The sequence below is a fragment of the Leuresthes tenuis genome, unplaced genomic scaffold, assembly GCF_036924035.1.
Source record: "Leuresthes tenuis unplaced genomic scaffold, fLeuTen1.0.hap1 SCAF_6, whole genome shotgun sequence".
Lineage (NCBI taxonomy): Eukaryota > Metazoa > Chordata > Actinopteri > Atheriniformes > Atherinopsidae > Leuresthes > Leuresthes tenuis.
Genome location: NW_027325360.1, coordinates 31527506 through 31548618, shown reverse-complemented (window position 1 = coordinate 31548618; position 21113 = coordinate 31527506). Strand labels below are relative to the sequence as shown.

Below are 21113 nucleotides of genomic sequence, written 5' to 3'. Positions count from 1 at the left end.
CGAACACTTCCGCTTTTAGTGTTCTATGAGGCATTCACATATTTTTTTTCACCGTATTTTATAGATTATGGTTGGAAATTCTCACCCACTCTCATCCGAAGACCTCTCCTCCCGCTTTTGTTAATATATAGTCGGGCATTCGAACCTTTTCTTACCCGCTTTTTACAAATTATGGTCGAACATTCACACCTACTTGCAGCTGAATACTTCCGCTCCACCTTTTAGGTATGTATGGTTGGCATTTGCACCTCTTTTTATACTGATTGCTGAAGATTAAGTTGTTCTTTCTCAAACTACAAATTTTTTTTAATTGTTGAAACTTGATTTGAAGTGGATAAATAAGGAGGACAAACAGTTTTAAGTCAGGCTGATAGAAGGAATTCATTTTATAGCAAAATCTGTATTTCGTCATATGTCGAGAGATGCTTATTGCTGAAGAAGTTCTTTCTCATCTTTCTCACAAAGCAGTCTTAACTTGGTTTGAGTTAATGAATTCGTTTTATAGGAGAATCCGAATTCGTGCATAACTCATAAAATAGAGCTTATTTTCGGATTCCTGAAGAATGAGTCTGGTTCTTTCTCATAATACAAAGTTTGTTGTTTATTGTTGAAACTTCATCAGAAGTGAAGAAATAAATGAATGCCTATCAACAAATGTGGGATCTAAACTCTAGTGCTTCCTCTAAAATAATTTCCTTTCTCAATTTAGAAATGTGTGTGTGTAAGTCACAACACCCGTGACACCAAAACGGCTTTCTTTTCTCTACACTCTGCACTATGAGCACACACACCAAATCAGAAAGGCTTTTTTCTCTCTTTTCTACGTTATGGACTGTGGGGACACAAAACCGCTCTCTCTCTTTTTTTTTTTTTATCGTGTGCCAGGGCGTTGTCTCATGTATTAGATTATGCTTAAGATACGAATGGGTTTATCAGTCACATCAGAATCCATACATACTGATCCTCCTGTAATAAAATGGTCGGATCTTATCAAACACACTTTGTTTCTTGTGACAATCAAGTCAGCGAAACAGCGTATACACGTCAAGACACTGAATCAAGTTTGCCACAAGAACTCATAAGTTTGGCAGTATTGCTCTGCCGTCAGCAATCATACACCCATTTTATTTTCGTGAGACATGTGCAAGCACCTGTTCATCTACTGTTCTATCACTATGAATTAGTGATCTATTATCAATAAGGATACTTCTACAAGGACTTCTTATGTTGTCAGTTGCTATATATGAATAAGTGGGTAGCTACTGACAAGCATTAAGCATGTCACACAGCCCAAACATATAACATTTCAGGACACACCACACAGTTAACAACCACAGTGAAGCGTGTCAAAGCCCAAACATGTAACATTCAAGAGGACACTTACACAACACATTCAAATCAAACAGGCAGACAACATACAAGAACATATACCCCAGCCGGCATTGCTCCCTGCCTATTTTCGTACAGCACACTATGTGTGCGCACACCTTTATTCACAAACTCTTCAACTTATACTCTTTTACCGAAGCTGCTACAGCTCGATTGGCCGAATACCCTTTGATCCTATTTCAGTGAATTTGACATCTGCCTTACATATAACAGATTAGCGGTTTAGCAGTTTTAATTTAGTTTGAGTGAAGGAATTCATTTTATAGCAAAATCCGAAATCGTGAAGAACTCATGAAAGTAAGCTTATTCTCGGATTCCTGAAACTTTAGATTTGCTCTTTCTTTTACTGCAAAGTACAACGTTGTTTTTTTTGTTTAAATCTTTCTAGACATGGTAAATATTAAGGACAAAGCAGTTTTCACATAGTTTGAGTGAAGGAATTCATTTTATAGATAAAATCCCAAGAGTCTGCTGAGAAAAGAGAGTGAATGCGAAGTAGACTTTAACACGGCTATGGGAGCGAGCCGAGTGTGGGCTAACCGGGAGAATTGCTTGAAAGAAACGCGACACCGAATGAGCGGTCAGAACAAAGCCTCAATACGGGATTCTCGTGGTGTTTTTGTTGCTGCCTTGTCTTTTGCATAGAGTAAAAGACAAGGCAGCCATCGAATAGGGCCCGATTGTTCCTACTTGGTCAGCCGAGGAGCAAGGGGGGGGGGGGGGGGCAAGCGTCTCAACCAAGCAAAGCTCACCATGGGGAAGGTGGCTATACCAACTAGCCTGATGCCCTGCTCCCGCAGTGACGGATAATTGTACTCTGGTTTCTCTTCATAACATACAAGTCTTTCGCCTTTTACTAAAGACTTCCGTGGAGAGCAGCACTAATGAGTTGTTTCTATTATTGGCAGGCTTTACCTTTGCGGGTGAAGCCCTTTCTGTCTGTGCAAAAGAAATCTTGCTACTTTGCAGAGTGACTTCTCTGAGTAGAGTCGCCTTACTTGTTGCGACTGTGCCGATGTTCGAAGCTGGAGTGCAAAGTTGTTGCTTGAATGGTGCTTGCTGGAGCATGCGGGAGTGCAAAGTTATACCATTTAAAAGGGCTGAAGAGTGCTCAGTGCAGCGGGTGGGCGGAGGTGCAACGTGACACTCTGGCCACCTATGGCCATAAAAAGAACATTGCTACAAGTGCGCATTGTGCCAGCAAGGGCCCTCGGACCTGAAACAGTGGACAGTTATCGCTTCTCGGCCTTTTGGCTAAGATCAAGTGTAGTATCTGTTCTTATCAGTTTAATATGTCCTCTATACGAGGACAACATATTAAATGGATTTTTAAGAATAGGAGTTGAAAAAGAAGCTTGCTCCGTTCACTCCAAGCCTCGACCCGGTACTGCAGTGCCGCTGGGAACGGTGCGCTCTCCTCTGCTCTTGTGAAAAAGCAAACAGCGGTGCAGGATGGAAGTTTCAGGGAGCCCAAGATGAAACTTTCTTTTAATCTGCTGAGAAAAGAGAGTGAATGCGAAGTGGACTTTAACACGGCTCTGGGAGCGAGCCGAGTGCGGGCTAACCGGGAGAATTGCTTGAAAGAAACGCGACACCGAATGAGTGGTCAGAACAAAGCCTCAATACGGTGTTCCCGTGGTGTTTGTGGCTGCCTTGTCTTTTGCACAGAGTAAAAGACAAGGCAGCCATCGAATAGATTGTTTCTACTTGGTCAGCCGAGGAGCAGGGGGGGGGGGCAAGCGTCTCAACCAAGCAAAGCTCACCAAGTAGGAACAATCGGGCCCTTTTCGATGGCTGCAACACCTGAAAGAGATATTGATGCGAGACCCGATCAAATGCTTTTTCAAAGTCTAAATTTAAGATGACAAGCCGGGTGTTTCTGTCTCTAGCGTAATCAATGATGTCTCGAATCAGTACGAGGCTGTCGGTGAGTTGTCTCCCTGAGATGGCACAAGTTTGGTCTGGGTGAATTACCTCCTCTAAAACAGAGGACATCCGTGTCGCTAAAACCTTGCTAAAAAGTTTACAGTCAAAGTTTAAAAGTGTGATGGGCCTCCAATTCTTTAGGTCAGTCTTATCATTTTTTTTATAAAGTAGAGTCACTATTCCCACTCTAAAACTGTCAGGCAGTCGGTCGAGTTTTTCAAAATCTTTAAAAACATCTAAAATGTCTGATGATAAAAGGTCCCAATAGGTCAGATAGAATTCTGCAGGAAGCCCGTCTAAACCCGGAGCTCGACTTCTCTTAAAACCTGTTAGGCATTTTTTTAACTCTAAAGCAGTAAAATTCTGTGTCAAGTGTGCATTCTCTTTTACGGTTTTGTCAACGAATTTTAAGATTTCTGCCGATGTTTCCAAGTGCACTGGTTTCTCTTTGTACATGTTACTATAAAAGGTATGTACAGTTTCAATCATCTCTTGTGTGGATTTTGTTAAAAACCCATCTTCTCTTTTTAGATTTTGAATACACTCCTTTTTATTTATAACTTTCTTTATTTTTCACCTTCCTCAATTTCCTGCTCCCTGCTTCTTACAAAAATTCCTTTACTCTTTATTTCTGCTGAAACTGACATTTCCTTTTTGACATCTTTGATTTCTTCTTTAAAGTCTATGCCACACTGATTTAGTTTAAAGTAGCGCTGTAAGCGTTTATGTAGTCCCATCATACATCTATTCTCTTTCCTTTTTTTACGTTTACCTTGCTGTTTAAAAAAAGTCTGGGTCGTTTCCTTCACCATTTCCCACCATTGTGCATGTGTTTCGTAGAGGTCTTGAAGGGTCTGCCACTCTTTATAACATTCCCTGTACTGATTGACTATGATTTCATCCTCCAACAGGGAACAGTTGAGTTTCCACAGACCACTTCCTACCGTCACACCAGAAGGGGGTGAAAGGGTGCAGGAGAGCATAAGGTGGTCTGAAAAGAAAACAGGGGTTAATCTAACATCAGTGGGTGGGCAATCTCTAGTAAAGAAATAATCAATGCGAGAGGCTCTGGTGCCATCATGACTAAACCAGGTGAAGCCCTCCTCTCTGGGATGCATGGTTTTAAAACAGTCAGTAAGCTTAAAATCCCTGCATATGCCCTGAAGTAAAATCGAAGTCTTATCCACTTTAAAATCTACCCCTGCTCTTTTTCTATCTTTCCTGCTCAAGATACAGTTAAAACCCCCTCCTACAACTAAAGGTACTTGCCCTAGCATGTAAAGCTGTATATCTTCTAAAAGGTCATACCTTTCATTTTTTCCATTGAAACCATAAATATTTAAGAGGTTAAAGTCTTGCCCCATAAAATTCAAGTGTGCTAAAAGTGCCCGTCCGTCTCTCACCACTGTGCTACCTTTCACCAGAACATGCGGATTTTTAATTAGAATGGCCACACCATCATTTTTATTTTGATTTGAGCCACTCCATATCGATAAATGGGGCCACATTTCCTCCCATTGTCTATGGTTTTTTAAAAAAGGTAGTCCACATTCTTGTATTAAAAACACATCTGATTTTATGGAGTCTAAGAAGGATAAAATACTCTGGGCTCTTGTCTTTGATTTCACACTTCTCACATTTAGTGTTGAGAAGGTGAGAACCATTAAAAGCATAAAGGAAAGTAGGTATGTCATTTTCGTTTTTCTAAGTTATCAAAACAAATTACACACAGGTTATTTCTTGGGAAACTAGCTCTTCCTTCATTTCTTTAGGTGAAAAGTGAGTAGGGTGATCTATATTTCCTTTTCGGACTCTCGGTGTTGGCCTCTGACGCAATGTTGCATTTAACTTTGAGTCCCTGGGGGTTGATTGCAGAGCTGAAGTTAAAAAGGAGACCTCATTTGGTGAGTCGGAGGGGAAGACTCTAGGTTCTTCCACTGAAGAACTGTCTGAAAGGGACCTAACCCTTCCCCTCTTCTCTGATACCACTGGGGAATCAGAGGCTCAGATGCCGTCCTCTTCGGCTGTTGACCTTCGGGGAGGTGAGTATCTTCACTAGACTCACCTGTCTGCTCTTCCTCCTCATTTAGCGTAGCTCCACCCTCTGCCTGTGAATTCTCACAGACTTCAACACTGAGTGGTGAGGCCTCGACAGACCCCTCCCCTTTTTGCTCCTCACTTCCAATCCAAGCTTTTGGCGGGAAGTTTGAATTTATTGGGTCAACCTCTTCACTTTGTTCACCAACTGCCACCTTTGGTCCTTCTCTTTGTTGGCTTGACTGTGGCTTTACCGTCTTTAATTTGTTGGCAAAAGATTTAGGGCAATCTCTGAAGAGGTGATTTAATTCTCCACAGAGATTACATTTACTGCCATTTGGACACTCTCCAAAAGTTTGCCCAATTTCTCTGCTCTTCCCACATAACACCTTTTTACAAGCCTCAACCAGGTGCCCATGCTCACCACACTTGCGGCAGAACTTGGGCTGCCCCTGCTAGTGGATGTAACCTCGGTTTTCAAGGTGGCCAGAGTGTCGCCCACCCGCTGCACTGAGCACTCTTCAGCCCTTTTAAATGGTATAACTTTGCACTCCCGCACGCTCCAGCAAGCACCATTCAAGCAACAACTTTGCACTCCAGCTTCGAACATCGGCACAGTCGCAACAAGTAAGGCGACTCTACTCAGAGAAGTCAGTCTGCACAGTAAGAAGATTTCTTTTGCACAGACAGAAAGGGCTTCACCCGCAAAGGTAAAGCCTGCCAAAAATAGAAACAACTCATTAGTGCTGCTCTCCACAGAAATCTTTAGTAAAAGGCGAAAGACTTGTACGTTATGAAGAGAAACCAGAGTACGATTATCCGTCACTGCGGGAGCAGGGCATCAGGCTAGTTGGCATAGCCACCTTCCCCATGGTGAGCTTTGCTTGGTTGAGACGCTTGCTCCCCCCCCCCCCCCCCCCCCTTGCTCCTCGGCTGACCAACCAGGAACAATCGGGCCCTATTCGATGGCTGCCTTGTCTTTTACTCTGTGCAAAAGACAAGGCAGCAACAAAAACACCACGAGAATCCCGTATTGAGGCTTTGTTCTGATCGCTCATTCGGTGTCGCGTTTCTTTCAAGCAATTCTCCCGGTTAGCCCACACTCGGCTCGCTCCCATAGCCGTGTTAAAGTCTACTTCGCATTCACTCTCTTTTCTCAGCAGACTCTTGGGATTTTATCTATAAAATGAATTCCTTCACTCAAACTATGTGAAAACTGCTTTGTCCTTAATATTTACCATGTCTAGAAAGATTTAAACAAAAAAAACAACGTTGTACTTTGCAGTAAAAGAAAGAGCAAATCTAAAGTTTCAGGAATCCGAGAATAAGCTTACTTTCATGAGTTCTTCACGATTTCGGATTTTGCTATAAAATGAATTCCTTCACTCAAACTAAATTAAAACTGCTAAACCGCTAATCTGTTATATGTAAGGCAGATGTCAAATTCACCGAAATAGGATCAAAGGGTATTCGGCCAATCGAGCTGTAGCAGCTTCGGTAAAAGAGTATAAGTTGAAGAGTTTGTGAATAAAGGTGTGCGCACACATAGTTTGCTGTACGAAAATAGGCAGGGAGCAATGCCGGCTGGGGTATATGTTCTTGTATGTTGTCTGACTGTTTGATTTGAATGTGTTGTGTAAGTGTCCTGTTGAATGTTACATGTTTGGGCTTTGACACGCTTCACTGTGGTTGTTAACTGTGTGGTGTGTCCTGAAATGTTATATGTTAGGGTTGTGTGACATGCTTAATGCTTGTCAGTAGCTACCCACTTATTCATATATAGCAACTGACAACATAAGAAGTCTGGACATACTTTGATAGTAGTTGTAGAAGTATCCTTATTGATAATAGATCACTAATTCATAGTGATAGAACAGTAGATGAACAGGTGCTTGCACATGTCTCACGAAAATAAAATGGGTGTATGATTGCTGACGGCAGAGCAATACTGCCAAACTTATGAGTTCTTGTGGCAAACTTGATTCAGTGTCTTGACGTGTATACGCTGTTTCGCTGACTTGATTGTCACACGAAACAAAGTGTGTTTGATAAGATCCGACCATTTTATTACGGGAGGATCAGTATGTATGGATTCTGATGTGACTGATAAACCCATTCGTATCTTAAGCATAATCTAATACGTGAGACAACGCCCTGGCACACGATAAAAAAAAAAAAGAGAGAGAGCGGTTTTGTGTCCCCACAGTCCATAATGTAGAAAAGAGAGAAAAAAGCCTTTCTGATTTGGTGTGTGTGCTCATAGTGCAGAGTGTAGAGAAAAGAAAGCCGTTTTGGTGTCACGGGTGTTGTGACTTACACACACACATTTCTAAATTGAGAAAGGAAATTATTTTAGAGGAAGCACTAGAGTTTAGATCCCACATTTGTTGATAGGCATTCATTTATTTCTTCACTTCTGATGAAGTTTCAACAATAAACAACAAACTTTGTATTATGAGAAAGAACCAGACTCATTCTTCAGGAATCCGAAAATAAGCTCTATTTTATGAGTTATGCACGAATTCGGATTCTCCTATAAAACGAATTCATTAACTCAAACCAAGTTAAGACTGCTTTGTCCTTCATATTTATTCATGTCTAATCAAGTTTCAACGATAAACAACGTTGTACTTTGTAGAATGAGAAAGAACTTCTTCAGCAATAAGCATCTCTCGACGTATGACGAAATACAGATTTTGCTATAAAATGAATTCCTTCTATCAGCCTGACTTAAAACTGTTTGTCCTCCTTATTTATCCACTTCAAATCAAGTTTCAACAATTAAAAAAAATTTGTAGTTTGAGAAAGAACAACTTAATCTTCAGCAATCAGTATAAAAAGAGGTGCGAATGCCAACCATACATACCTAAAAGGTGGAGCGGAAGTATTCAGCTGCAAGTAGGAGTGAATGTTCGACCATAATTTGTAAAAAGCGGGTAAGAAAAGGTTCGAATGCCCGACTATATATTAACAAAAGCGGGAGGAGAGGTCTTCGGATGAGAGTGGGTGAGAATTTCCAACCATAATCTATAAAATACGGTGAAAAAAAATATGTGAATGCCTCATAGAACACTAAAAGCGGAAGCGTTTGGCTGCAAGAAGGTGTGAATGTCCGACTATATTTGGTGAAAAGCAGGTGAAGCAAGGTCTGAATGCCCAACCTTACATCATCAAAAGCGAGATCAGAGGTGTTCGGCTGCAAGAAGGCCATAGTTTGCCAAAAGCGGGTAAGGTGCGAATGACCGACTAAATATCAACAAAAGTGGGGGCGGAGGTCTTCGGATGGAAGTGGGTGTGAATATCCCACCATACAAGTATGGTGGAGAGGAAGCTGTGAATGGCCGACCATAGTAAAAGGCGGGTGAGAGAAGGTGCGAATGTCAAACCATACATAATCAAAACAGGGAGCGGAGGTGTTCTGCTGTAAGAAGGTGTGAATGTCCAACCATAGTTGGTAAAAAGCGGGTAAGAAAAGGTTAAAATACCCGACTGTACACAATCAATAGCGGGAGCGGAGTTGTTCGGCTACTAAAAGGTGTGAAAGTCCGACCATGGTTTGTAAAAAGCGGGTAAGAAAAGGTGCGAATGCCCGACAATGTATGATCAAAAGAGGGAGTGGAGGTTTTCGGCTGCAAGAAGGTCTGAATGTCCAACCATAATTTGTAAAAACCGGGGAAGAAAAGGCTCGAAAGCCCGACTATACACCATCAAAAGTGGGAGCGGAGGTGTTCAGCTGCAAGACGGTCGGAATGTCCATCAATAATTGCTAGAAAACATGAAAGATAATCTTCGAATATCAAACTGCACATGATCATAAGCGGGAGAGGAGGTGTTCAGCTGCAAGAAGGTGTGAATGTCTACCCATAATTACTGAAAAATGGGTAAGAAAAGGTGCGAATGCCTAACCATACATCATCAAAAGAGGGAGCGGAGGTGTTCCGCTGTAAGACGGTGTGAATGTCCGACCATAGATGGTAAAAAGCGGGTAAGAAAAGGTTAAATTACCCGACTGTACACAATCAAAAGAGGGAGCGGAGTTGTTCAGCTAAGAGAAGGTGTGAAAGTCCGACCTTGGTTTGTAAAAAGCGGGTAAGAAAAGGTTCGTATGCCCGAATATACACCATCAAAAGCGGAAGCGGAGGTGTTCGGCTGCAAGCAAGATATTGTGAACGTCCGACCAAAGTTTGTAAAAAGCAGTTAAGAAAAGGTTCGAATATCTAACCAAACATAATCAAAAGCGGGAGCAGAGCTGTTCGACTGGAAGTAGGTGTGAATGTCAGATCATAATTTGCAAAAAGCTGATGAGAAAGGGTGAGAATGCCCGACTATACACCATCAAATACGGTAGCGGAGTTGTTCGGCTGTGAGTAGGTGTGAATCTCCAACCATAATTGCTGAAAAATGTGTTAGAAAAGGTAAAAATGCCGGTCCATACATAATCAAAATCGGGAGAGGTGGTGTTCAGCTGCAAGAAGGTCTAAATGTCCATCAATAATTGCTAGAAAACATGAAAGAAAATTTTCGAAAATCAAACCACACATGATCATAAGTGGGAGAGGAGGTGTTCAGCTGCAAGAAGGTGTGAATGTCCACCCATAATACCTGAAAAATGGGTAAAAAAAAGGTGCGAATGCCCAACCATACATCATCAAAAGCAGAAGTGAATGTGTTCGGCTACAAGAAGGTGTGAACGTCCAACCAAAGTTTGTAAAAAGCAGTTAAGAAAAGGTTCGAATATCCAACCATACATAATCAAAAGTGGGAGCAGAGCTGTTCGACTGCAAATAGGGGTGAATGTCAGATCATAATTTGGAAAAAGCTGATGAGAAAGGGTGAGAATGCCCGACTATACACCATCAAATGCGGGAGCGGAGTTGTTCGGCTGTGAGTAGGTGTGAATCTCCGACCATAATTGCTGAAAAATGTGTTAGAAAAGGTAAGAATGCCGGTCCATACATCATCAAAAGCGAGAGAGGTTGTGTTCGGCTGCAAGTAGGTGTGAATGTCCAGCCATAATTACTCACAAACGGGTAAGAAAAGGTAGTATTGCCAGACCATATATGATCAAAACAGGGAGCGGAGGTGGTTCAGCTGCAAGAAGGTTTGAATGTCCGACTAAAGTTCAAATATATTAACAAAAGCGGGAGGAGAGGTCTTCGGATGAGAGTGGTTGAAAATTTCCAACCATAATGTATAAAATGCGGTGAAAAAAAGGTGTGATAGAACACTAAAAGGTGGAGCGGAAGTGTTCGGCTGCAAGAAGGTGTGAATGTCCGACTATATTTGGTGAAAAGCAGGTGAAGCAAGGTCTGAATGCCCAACCTTACATCATCAAAAGCGAGATCAGAGGTGTTTGGCTGCAAGAAGGCCATAGTTTGCCAAAAGCGGGTAAGGTGCGAATGTCCGACTAAATATCAACAAAATTTGGGGCGGAGGTCTTCGGATGCAAGTGGGTGTGAATGTCCGACTATATTTGGTGAAAAGCAGGTGAAGCAAGGTCTGAATGCCCAACCTTACATAATCAAAAGCGAGATCAGAGGTGTTTGGCTGCAAGAAGGCCATAGTTTGCCAAAAGCGGGTAAGGTGCGAATGACCGACTAAATATCAACAAAAGTGGGGGCGGAGGTCTTCGGATGCAGGTGGGTGTGAATATCCCACCATACAAGTATGGTGGAGAGGAAGCTGTGAATGGCCGACCATAGTAAAAGGCGAGTGAGAGAAGGTGCGAATGTCAAACCTTACATAATCAAAACAGGGAGCGGAGGTGTTCTGCTGTAAGAAGGTGTGAATGTCCAACCATAGTTGGTAAAAAGCGGGTAAGAAAAGGTTAAAATACCCGACTGTACACAATCAATAGCGGGAGCGGATTAGTTCGGCTAATAAAAGGTGTGAAAGTCCGACCATGGTTTGTAAAAAGCGGGTAAGAAAAGGTGCGAATGCCCGACAATGTATGATCAAAAGAGGGAGTGGAGGTTTTCGGCTGCAAGAAGGTCTGAATGTCCAACCATAATTTGTAAAAACCGGGGAGGAAAAGGCTCGAAAGCCCGACTATACACCATCAAAAGTGGGAGCGGAGGTGTTCAGCTGCAAGACGGTCTGAATGTCCATCAATAATTGCTAGAAAACATGAAAGAAAATTTTTGAATATCAAACTGCACATGATCATAAGCGGGAGAGGAGGTGTTCAGCTGCAAGAAGGTGTGAATGTCTACCCATAATTACTGAAAAATGGGTAAGAAAAGGTGCGAATGCCTAACCATACATCATCAAAAGAGGGAGCGGAGGTGTTCCGCTGTAAGACGGTGTGAATGTCCGACCATAGATGGTAAAAAGCGGGTAAGAAAAGGTTAAATTACCCGACTGTACACAATCAAAAGAGGGAGCGGAGTTGTTCAGCAAAGAGAAGGTGTGAAAGTCCGACCTTGGTTTGTAAAAAGCGGGTAAGAAAAGGTTCGTATGCCCGAATATACACCATCAAAAGCGGAAGCGGAGGTGTTCGGCTGCAAGATATTGTGAACGTCCGACCAAAGTTTGTAAAAAGCAGTTAAGAAAAGGTTCAAATATCTAACCAAACATAATCAAAAGCGGGAGCAGAGCAGTTCGACTGGAAGTAGGTGTGAATGTCAGATCATAATTTGCAAAAAGCTGATGAGAAAGGGTGAGAATGCCCGACTATACACCATCAAATGCGGTAGCGGAGTTATTTGGCTGTGAGTAGGTGTGAATCTCCAACCATAATTGCTGAAAAATGTGTTAGAAAAGGTAAAAATGCCGGTCCATACATCATCAAAATCGGGAGAGGTGGTGTTCAGCTGCAAGAAGGTCTAAATGTCCATCAATAATTGCTAGAAAACATGAAAGAAAATTTTCGAAAATCAAACCACACATGATCATAAGTGGGAGAGGAGGTGTTCAGCTGCAAGAAGGTGTGAATGTCCACCCATAATACCTGAAAAATGGGTAAAAAAAAGGTGCGAATGCCCAACCATACATCATCAAAAGCAGGAGTGCATGTGTTCGGCTACAAGAAGGTGTGAACGTCCAACCAAAGTTTGTAAAAAGCAGTTAAGAAAAGGTTCGAATATCCAACCAAACATAATCAAAAGCGGGAGCAGAGCTTTTCGGCGGCAAGTAGGTGTGAATGTCAGATCATAATTTGCAAAAAGCTGATGAGATAGGGTGAGAATGCCCGACTATACACCATCAAATGCGGGAGCGGAGTTGTTCGGCTGTGAGTAGGTGTGAATCTCCGACCATAATTGCTGAAAAATGTGTTAGAAAAGGTAAGAATGCCGGTCCATACATCATCATTGAGCGAGAGAGGTTGTGTTCGGCTGCAAGTAGGTGTGACTGTTCGACTAAAGTTTGTAAAAAGTGGGTAAGACAAGGTGCGAATGCCTGACAATGTATGATCATAAGCGGGAGCGGAGGTGTTCAGCTGCAAGAAGGTCTACATGTCCATCAATAATTGCTAGAAAACATGAAATAAACTTTTCGAAAATCAAACCACACATGATCATAAGTGGGATAGGAGGTGTTCAGCTGCAAGGTGTGAATGTCCACCCATAATTCCTGAAAAATGGGCAAAAAAAAGGTGTGAATGCCCAACCATACATCATCAAAAGCAGGAGTGGAAGTGTTCGGCTACAAGAAGGTGTGAACGTCCAACCAAAATATGTAAAAAGCAGTTAAGAAAAGGTTCGAATATCCAACCATACATAATCAAAAGCGGGAGCAGAGCTTTTCGACTGCAAGTAGGTGTGAATGTCAGATCATAATTTGCAAAAAGCTGATGAGAAAGGGTGAGAATGCCCGACTATACATCATCAAAGGCGGGAGCGGAGTTGTTCGGCTGTGATTAGGTGTGAATCTCCGACCATAATTGCTGAAAAATGTGTTAGAAAAGGTAAAAATGCCGGTCCATACATCATCAAAAGTGAGAGAGGTTGTGTTCGGCTGCAAGTAGGTGTGAATGTCCAGCCATAATTACTCACAAACGGGTAAGAAAAGGTAGTATTGCCAGACCATATATGATCAAAACAGGGAGCGGAGGTGGTTCAGCTGCAAGAAGGTTTGAATGTCCGACTAAAGTTAAAATATATTAAAGAAAGCGGGAGGAGAGGTCTTCGGATGAGAGTGGTTGAAAATTTCCGACCATAATGTATAAAATGCGGTGAAAAAAAGGTGTGATAGAACACTAAAAGGTGGAGTGGAAGTGTTCGGCTGCAAGAAGGTGTGAATGTCCGACTATATTTGGTGAAAAGCAGGTGAAGCAAGGTCTGAATGCCCAACCTTACATCATCAAAAGCGAGATCAGAGGTGTTTGGCTGCAAGAAGGCCATAGTTTGCCAAAAGCGGGTAAGGTGCGAATGTCATACTAAATATCAACAAAATTTGGGGCAGAGGTCTTCGGATGCAAGTGGGTGTGAATATCCAACCATACAAGTATGGTGGAGAGGAAGCTGTGAATAGCCGACCATAGTTTGGAAAAAGCGGGTAAGAAAAGGTTTGAATACCCGAACATACACCATCAAAAGAGGGAGCGGAGGTGTTCCGCTGTACGAAGGTGTGAATGTCCGACCATAGTTGGTAAGAAGCGGGTAAGAAAAGGTTAAAATACCCGACTGTACACAATCAATAGCGGGAGCGGATGTGTTCGGCTACAAGAAGGTGTGAAAGTCCGACCATGGTTTGTAAAAAGCGGGTAAGAAAAGGTGCGAATGTCCGACAATGTATGATCAAAAGAGAGAGCGGAGGTTTTCGGATATAAGAAGGTTTGAATGTCCCACTATAGTTTGTAAAAAGCGGGTAAGAAAAGGTTCGAATGCCCGACTATACACCATCAAAAGCGGGAGCAGAGGTGTTCCGCTGTAAGACGGTGTGAATGTCCGACCATAGTTGGTAAAAAGCGGGTAAGAAAAGGTTAAAATACCCGACTGTACACAATCAATAGCGGGAGCGGAGTTGTTCGGCTACAAGAAGGTGTGAAAGTCCGACCATGGTTTGTAAAAACCGGGAAGAAAAGGCTTGAAAGCCCGACTATACACCATCAAAAAGAAGGTTTGAATGTCCATCAATAATTGCTTTAAAACAAGAAAGTAAATTTTCGAACATCAAACCGTACATGATCATAAGCGGGAGAGGAGGTGTTCCGCTCTAAGACGGTGTGAATGTCCGACAATAGTTGGTAAAAAGCGGTAAGAAAAGGTTAAAATACCCGACTGTACACAATCAATAGCGGGAGCGGAGTTTTTCGGCTACTAAAAGGTGTGAAAGTCCGATCCTGGTTTGTAAAAAGCGGGTAAGAAAAGGTTCGAATGCCCGAACATACACCATCAAAAGAGGGAGCGGAGGTGTTCGGCTGTAAGACGGTGTGAATGTCCGATCATAGTTGGTAAAAAGCGGGTAAGAAAAGGTTAAAATACCCGACTGTACACAATCAAAAGAGGGAGCGGAGTTGTTCAGCTAAGAGAAGGTGTGAATGTCCGACCATGGTTTGTAAAAAACGGGTAAGAAAAGGTTCGTATGCCCGAAAATACACTATCAAAACCGGAAGCGTAGGTGTTCGGCTGCAAGAAGGTGTGAACGTCCGACCAAAGTTTGTAAAAAAGCAGTTAAGAAAAGGTTCGAATATCTAACCAAACATAATCAAAAGCGGATGAGAAGGTGTTCGACTGCAAGTAGGTGTGAATGTCAGAGAATAATTTGCAAAAAGCTGATGAGAAAGGGTGAGAAATCCCGACTATACACCATCAAATGCGGTAGCGGAGTTGTTCGGCTGTGAGTAGGTGTGATTCTCCAACCATAATTGCTGAAAAATGTGTTAGAAAAGGTAAGAATGCCTGTCCATACATCATCAAAAGCGGGAGAGGTGGTGTTCGGCTGCAAGTAGGTGTGAATGTCCAGCCATAATTACTCACAAATGGGTAAGAAAAGGTACTATTGCCAGACCATATATGATCAAAACAGGGAGCGGAGGTGGTTCAGCTGCAAGAAGGTTTGAATGTCCGACTAAAGTTTGTAAAAAGCGGGTAAGACAAGGTGTGAATGCCCAACAATGTATGATCAAAAGAGGAGCGGAGGTTTTCGGCTGCAAGAAGGTCTGAATGCCCACCCATAATTACTGAAAAATGGGTAAGAAAAGGTGCGAAAGCCCAACCGCACATGATCATAAGTGGATGAGAAGGTGTTGGACTGCAAGTAGGTGTGAATGTAAGATCATAATTTGTAAAAAGCGGGTAAGAAAAGGTAAGAATGCCCAACCATAAATTATCAAAAGCGGCAGCAGAGTTTTGGCTGGTATTTATCAATGTCTAGATAGATTTCAACAAAAAACAACGTTGTACTTTGCAGTAAAAGAAAGGGCAAATCAAAAGTTTTAGGAATCCGAGAATAAGCTTATTTTCATGAGTTCTGCACGATTTCGGATTTTATGTATAAAATGAATTTCTTCACGCAAACTAAGTTAACACTGCTTTGTCCTTCATATGTACCCATTTCTACATATATTTCAAGCATAAACTTCCTCATATTACCCTGAATGAGAAAGAGCCACACTTGTGATTAAGCCATACCTCCCTTTTGAGGAGTTCTGCATGATTTGGGATTTTATCTATAAAATTAATTCCTTCACTCAAACTATGTTAAAACGGCTTTTACCTTCATATTTATCAATGTCTCGATAGATTTAAACAAAAAAACAACGTTGTACTTTGCAATAAAAGAAAGAGCAAATCAAAAGTTTTAGGAATCCGAGAATAAGCTTATTTTCATGAGTTCTGCACGATTTCGGATTTTATGTATAAAATGAATTCATTCACTCAAACCAAGTTAAAACTGCTTTTTCCTTCATATTTATCAATGTCTAGATCGACTTCAACAAAGAACAACATTGTATTTTGCAGTAGAAGAAAGAGCAAAACTGAAGGATCAGGAATCCGAGAATAAGCTTCTTTTCATACGTTCTGCATGATTTGGGATTTTATGTATAAAATGAATTCCTTCACTCTAAGTTAACACTGCTTTGTCCTTCATATGTACCCATTTCTACATATATTTCAAGCATAAACTTCCTCATACTACCCTGAATGAGAAAGAACCACACTTGTGATTAAGCCATACGCCCCTTTTGAGGAGTTCTGCATGATTTGGGATTTTATCTATAAAATCAATTCCTTCACTCAAACTATGTTAAAACGGCTTTTACCTTCATATTTATCAATGTCTCGAAAGATTTAAACAAAAAAACAACGTTGTACTTTGCAGTAAAAGAAAGAGCCAATCAAAAGTTTTAGGAATCCGAGAATAAGCTTATTTTCATGAGTTCTGCACGATTTCGGATTTTATGTATAAAATGAATTCATTCACTCAAACCAAGTTAAAACTGCTTTTTCCTTCATATTTATCAATGTCTAGATCGACTTCAACAAAGAACAACATTGTATTTTGCAGTAGAAGAAAGAGCGAAGGATCAGGAATCAGGATCAGGAATCCGAGAATAAGCTTATTTTCTTATGGGCAAGTGGGAACTGCTTTGTCCTTCATATTTATCAATGTGTAGATGGATTTCAACTTCTTCTACTGCAAAGTCCAATGTTTTTCTTTGTTGAAGTCGATCTAGACATTGATGAATATGGAAGGACAAAGCAGTTTTAACTTGGTTTGAGCAAAGCAATTCATTTTATAGCAAAATCCGAAATCGTGCAGAACTCATGAAAGCAGGCTTATACTCGGATTCCTGAAACTTTAGATTTGCTCTTTCTTTTACTGCAAAGTACAACGTTGTTTTTTTGTTTAAATATTTCTAGACATGGTAAATATGAAGGACAAATCAGTTTTAACATAGTTTGAGTGAAGTAATGCATTTTATAAGCAAAATCCCAAATCATGCAGAACTCACGAAATGCTTTTTCTCGCTTTTCACTGCTTTTTACAAACTTTGGTTGGACGTTCACACCTTCTTGCATCCGAACACCTCCGCTTCCGCTTTTGATGATGTATATTCGGGCATTCGAATCTTTTATTACCCGCTTTTTACAAACCATTGTCGGACTTTCACACCTTCTTGCAGCCGAACACCACCTCTCCCGCTTTTGATGATGTATGGTCCAGTATTCTTACCTTTTCTAACACATTTTTCAGCAATTATGGTCGGACAATCACACCTACTCACAGCTGGACACCTCCGCTCCCGCTTTTGATCATACAATGTCGGGACATCGCTCCTTGTCTTACCAGCTTTTTACAAACTTTAGTCGAACATTCACACCTTCTTGCAGCTGAACACCTCCGCTCCCGCTTTTGATGATGTATAGTCGGGCTTTCGAGCCTTTTCTTACCCGGTTTTTACAAATTATGGTTGGACATTCAGACCTTGCAGCCGAACACCTCCGCTCTCTCTTTTGATCATACATTGTTGGGCATTCGCACCTTGTCTTACCCGCTTTTTACAAACTATAGTCAGACATTCACACCTTGCAGCTGAACCTCCGCTCCCTGTTTTGATCATGTATCGTCTGGCAATACTACCTTTTCTTCCTACGTTTGTGAGTAATTATGGCTGGACATTCACACCTACTTGCAGTCGAACTGCTCTGCTACCGCTTTTGATTATGTTTGGTTTGGATATTCGAACCTTTTCTTAACTGCTTTTTACAAACCATGGTCGGACTTTCACACCTTCGTACAGCGGAACACCTCCGCTCCCTCTTTTGATGGTGTATGTTCGGGCATTCCAACCTTTTCTTACCCGCTTTTTCCAAACTATGGTCGGCTATTCACAGCTTCCTCTCCACCATACTTGTATGGTGGGATATTCACACCCACTTGCATCCGAAGACCTCCGCCCCAAATTTTGTTGATATTTAGTCGGACATTCGCACCTTACCCGCTTTTGGCAAACTATGGCCTTCTTGCAGCCAAACAACTCTGATCTTGCTTTTGATGATGTAAGGTTGGGCATTCAGACCTTGCTTCACCTGCTTTTCACCAAATATAGTCGGACATTCACACCTTCTTGCAGCCGAACACTTCCGCTCCACCTTTTAGTGTTCTATCACACCTTTTTTTTCACCGCATTTTATACATTATGGTTGGAAATTTTCAACCACTCTCATCCGAAGACCTCTCCTCCCACTTTTGTTAATATATTTGAACTTTAGTTTGATATTCAAACCTTCTTGCAGCTGAACCACCTCCGCTCCCTGTTTTGATCATATATGGTCTGGCTACTACCTTTTCTTACCCGTTTGTGAGTAATTATGGCTGGACATTCACACCTACTTGCAGCCGAACACAACCTCTCTCGCCTTTGATGATGTATGGACCGGCATTTTTACCTTTTCTAACACATTTTTCAGCAATTATGGTCGGAGATTCACACCTACTCACAGCCGAACAACTCCGCTCCCGCATTTGATGATGTATAGTCGGGCATTCTCACCCTTTCTCATCAGCTTTTTGCAAATTATGATCTGACATTCACACCTACTTGCAGTCGAACAGCTCTGCTCCCGCTTTTGATTATGTTTGGTTGGATATTCGAACCTTTTCTTAACTTCTTTTTACATATTTTGGTTGGACGTTCACACCTTCTTGTAGCCGAACACTTCCACTCCTGCTTTTGATGATGTATGGTTGGGCATTCACACCTTTTTTTTGCCCATTTTTCAGGAATTATGGGTGGACATTCACACCTTGCAGCTGAACACCTCCTATCCCACTTATGCTCATGTGCGGTTTGATTTTCGAAAAGTTTCTTTCATGTTTTCTAGCAATTATTGATGGACATGTAGACCTTCTTGCAGCTGAACACCTCCGCTCCCGCTTTTGATCATACATTGTCAGGCATTCGCACCTTGTCTTACCCACTTTTTACAAACTTTAGTCGAACAGTCACACCTTTTTGCAGCCGAACACCACCTCTCCCGCTTTTGATGATGTATGGTCCAGCATTCTTACCTTTTCTAACACATTCTTCAGCAATTATGGTCGGACTTTCACACCTTCTTGTAGCCGAACAACTCCGCTCCCGCTATTGATTGTGTACAGTCGGGTATTTTAACCTTCTCTTACCCGCTTTTTACCAACTATGGTCGGACATTCACACCGTCTTACAGCGGAACACCTCTGCTCCCGCTTTTTACAAACCATGGTCGGACTGTCACATCTTCTTGTAGCCGAACACATCCGCTCCCGCTATTGATTGTGTACAGTCGGGTATTTTAACCTTTTCTTACCCGCTTTTTACCAAGTGTGGTCGGCCATTCACACCTTCGTACAGCGGAACACCTCCGCTCCCTCTTTTGATGGTGTATGTTCGGGCATTCAAACCTTTTCTTACCCGCTTTTTCCAAACTATGGTCGGCTATTCACAGCTTCCTCTCCACCATACTTGTATGGTGGGATATTCACACCCACTTGCATCCGAAGACCTCCGCCCCAAATTTTGTTGATATTTAGTCGGACATTCGCACCTTACCCGCTTTTGGCAAACTATGGCCTTCTTGCAGCCAAACACCTCTGATCTCGCTTTTGATGATGTAAGGTTGGGCATTCAGACCTTGCTTCACCTGCTTTTCACCAAATATAGTCGGACATTCACACCTTCTTGCAGCCGAACACTTCCGCTCCACCTTTTAGTGTTCTATCACACCTTTTTTTCACCGCATTTTATACATTATGGTCGGAAATTTTCAACCACTCTCATCCGAAGACCTCTCCTCCCGCTTTTGTTAATATATTTGAACTTTAGTTTGACATTCAAACCTTCTTGCAGCTGAACCTCCTCCGCTCCCTGTTTTGATCATATATGGTCTGGCAATACTACCTTTTCTTACCCGTTTGTGAGTAATTATGGCTGGACATTCACACCTACTTGCAGCCGAACACAACCTCTCTCGCTTTTGATGATGTATGGACCGGCATTCTTACCTTTTCTAACACATTTTTCAGCAATTATGGTCGGAGATTCACACCTACTCACAGCCGAACAACTCCGCTCCCGCATTTGATGGTGTATAGTCGGGCATTCTCACCCTTTCTCATCAGCTTTTTGCAAATTATGATCTGACATTCACACCTACTTGCAGTCGAACAGCTCTGCTCCCGCTTTTGATTATGTATGGTTGGATATTCGAACCTTTTCTTAACTGCTTTTTACAAACTTTGGTTGGACGTTCACACCTTCTTGTAGCCGAACACATGCACTCCTTCTTTTGATGATGTATGGTTGGGCATTCGCACCTTTTTTTTACCCATTTTTCAGGTATTATGGGTGGACATTCACACCTTCTTGCAGCTGAACACCTCCTCTCCCACTTATGATCATGTGTGGTTTGATTTTCGAAAATTTTCTTTCATGTTTTCTAGCAATTATTGATGGACATTTAGACCTTCTTGCAGCTGAACACCACCTCTCCCGATTTTGATGATGTATGGACCGGCATTTTTACCTTTTCTAACACATTTTTCAGCAATTATGGTTGGAGATTCACACCTACTCACAGCCGAATAACTCCGCTACCGCATTTGATGGTGTATAGTCGGGCATTCTCACCCTTTCTCATCAGCTTTTTGCAAATTATGATCTGACATTCACACCTACTTCCAGTCGAACAGCTCTGCTCCCGCTTTTGATTATGTTTGGTTAGATATTCGAACCTTTTCTTAACTGCTTTTTACAAACTTTGGTCGGACGTTCACAATATCTTGCAGCCGAACACCTCCGCTTCCGCTTTTGATGGTGTATATTCGGGCATACG

The 21113-nt window shown here is 41.9% G+C and overlaps 3 non-coding genes across 3 annotated transcripts; 2 read left to right on the top strand and 1 right to left on the bottom strand.

Moving 5' to 3' along the window:
• The first annotated feature begins 2201 nt into the window (after positions 1-2201).
• Positions 2202-2315, top strand: LOC140310573 (U5 spliceosomal RNA). The gene has a single exon (XR_011916629.1). It is a non-coding gene; the product is annotated as a U5 spliceosomal RNA (small nuclear RNA).
• A 308-nt stretch (positions 2316-2623) lies between these two features.
• On the top strand, positions 2624-2807 carry LOC140310436 (U2 spliceosomal RNA). Its single transcript, XR_011916508.1, has one exon. It is a non-coding gene; the product is annotated as a U2 spliceosomal RNA (small nuclear RNA).
• A 3244-nt stretch (positions 2808-6051) lies between these two features.
• LOC140310663 (U5 spliceosomal RNA) lies at positions 6052-6165 on the bottom strand. Its single transcript, XR_011916712.1, has one exon. It is a non-coding gene; the product is annotated as a U5 spliceosomal RNA (small nuclear RNA).
• Between the last annotated feature and the right edge of the window lie 14948 nt (positions 6166-21113).